This window comes from Musa acuminata, unplaced genomic scaffold (assembly GCF_036884655.1).
Source record: "Musa acuminata AAA Group cultivar baxijiao unplaced genomic scaffold, Cavendish_Baxijiao_AAA HiC_scaffold_410, whole genome shotgun sequence".
In the NCBI taxonomy this organism is placed as follows: Eukaryota; Viridiplantae; Streptophyta; class Magnoliopsida; order Zingiberales; family Musaceae; genus Musa; species Musa acuminata.
Window position 1 is genome coordinate 72,501 of NW_027020658.1, and position 2,500 is coordinate 75,000.

Consider the following 2,500-nt stretch of genomic DNA (forward strand, 5'->3'; position numbering starts at 1 on the left):
GCCGCTCGCCGCTCGCTCGTGCAGCCAAAAATGGCCAGTTTTGGCCCGTTTTTGGGCCGTTTTGGCCAGTTTTTGGCCTGTTCTTGCATTGCGCGGTGACCGTCGAGAGCGGAGCAAAACGTCAGCCATCTCAGCACCCTGGAACCCCCCGGGTGGCACAGGGCTGGATGGGGCTTTCGTATAGCAGGGACGGTGCTGCCTCTCGCTTCGCTCGCTGTCCGCCGCTCGCCGCTCGCTCGTGCAGCCAAAAATGGCCAGTTTTGGCCCGTTTTTGGGCCGTTTTGGCCAGTTTTTGGCCTGTTCTTGCATTGCGCGGTGACCGTCGAGAGCGGAGCAAAACGTCAGCCATCTCAGCACCCTGGAACCCCCCGGGTGGCACAGGGCTGGATGGGGCTTTCGTATAGCAGGGACGGTGCTGCCTCTCGCTTCGCTCGCTGTCCGCCGCTCGCCGCTCGCTCGTGCAGCCAAAAATGGCCAGTTTTGGCCCGTTTTTGGGCCGTTTTGGCCAGTTTTTGGCCTGTTCTTGCATTGCGCGGTGACCGTCGAGAGCGGAGCAAAACGTCAGCCATCTCAGCACCCTGGAACCCCCCGGGTGGCACAGGGCTGGATGGGGCTTTCGTATAGCAGGGACGGTGCTGCCTCTCGCTTCGCTCGCTGTCCGCCGCTCGCCGCTCGCTCGTGCAGCCAAAAATGGCCAGTTTTGGCCCGTTTTTGGGCCGTTTTGGCCAGTTTTTGGCCTGTTCTTGCATTGCGCGGTGACCGTCGAGAGCGGAGCAAAACGTCAGCCATCTCAGCACCCTGGAACCCCCCGGGTGGCACAGGGCTGGATGGGGCTTTCGTATAGCAGGGACGGTGCTGCCTCTCGCTTCGCTCGCTGTCCGCCGCTCGCCGCTCGCTCGTGCAGCCAAAAATGGCCAGTTTTGGCCCGTTTTTGGGCCGTTTTGGCCAGTTTTTGGCCTGTTCTTGCATTGCGCGGTGACCGTCGAGAGCGGAGCAAAACGTCAGCCATCTCAGCACCCTGGAACCCCCCGGGTGGCACAGGGCTGGATGGGGCTTTCGTATAGCAGGGACGGTGCTGCCTCTCGCTTCGCTCGCTGTCCGCCGCTCGCCGCTCGCTCGTGCAGCCAAAAATGGCCAGTTTTGGCCCGTTTTTGGGCCGTTTTGGCCAGTTTTTGGCCTGTTCTTGCATTGCGCGGTGACCGTCGAGAGCGGAGCAAAACGTCAGCCATCTCAGCACCCTGGAACCCCCCGGGTGGCACAGGGCTGGATGGGGCTTTCGTATAGCAGGGACGGTGCTGCCTCTCGCTTCGCTCGCTGTCCGCCGCTCGCCGCTCGCTCGCGCAGCCAAAAATGGCCAGTTTTGGCCCGTTTTTGGGCCGTTTTGGCCAGTTTTTGGCCTGTTCTTGCATTGCGCGGTGACCGTCGAGAGCGGAGCAAAACGTCAGCCATCTCAGCACCCTGGAACCCCCCGGGTGGCACAGGGCTGGATGGGGCTTTCGTATAGCAGGGACGGTGCTGCCTCTCGCTTCGCTCGCTGTCCGCCGCTCGCCGCTCGCTCGTGCAGCCAAAAATGGCCAGTTTTGGCCCGTTTTTGGGCCGTTTTGGCCAGTTTTTGGCCTGTTCTTGCATTGCGCGGTGACCGTCGAGAGCGGAGCAAAACGTCAGCCATCTCAGCACCCTGGAACCCCCCGGGTGGCACAGGGCTGGATGGGGCTTTCGTATAGCAGGGACGGTGCTGCCTCTCGCTTCGCTCGCTGTCCGCCGCTCGCCGCTCGCTCGTGCAGCCAAAAATGGCCAGTTTTGGCCCGTTTTTGGGCCGTTTTGGCCAGTTTTTGGCCTGTTCTTGCATTGCGCGGTGACCGTCGAGAGCGGAGCAAAACGTCAGCCATCTCAGCACCCTGGAACCCCCCGGGTGGCACAGGGCTGGATGGGGCTTTCGTATAGCAGGGACGGTGCTGCCTCTCGCTTCGCTCGCTGTCCGCCGCTCGCCGCTCGCTCGTGCAGCCAAAAATGGCCAGTTTTGGCCCGTTTTTGGGCCGTTTTGGCCAGTTTTTGGCCTGTTCTTGCATTGCGCGGTGACCGTCGAGAGCGGAGCAAAACGTCAGCCATCTCAGCACCCTGGAACCCCCCGGGTGGCACAGGGCTGGATGGGGCTTTCGTATAGCAGGGACGGTGCTGCCTCTCGCTTCGCTCGCTGTCCGCCGCTCGCCGCTCGCTCGCGCAGCCAAAAATGGCCAGTTTTGGCCCGTTTTTGGGCCGTTTTGGCCAGTTTTTGGCCTGTTCTTGCATTGCGCGGTGACCGTCGAGAGCGGAGCAAAACGTCAGCCATCTCAGCACCCTGGAACCCCCCGGGTGGCACAGGGCTGGATGGGGCTTTCGTATAGCAGGGACGGTGCTGCCTCTCGCTTCGCTCGCTGTCCGCCGCTCGCCGCTCGCTCGTGCAGCCAAAAATGGCCAGTTTTGGCCCGTTTTTGGGCCGTTTTGGCCAGTTTTTGGCCTG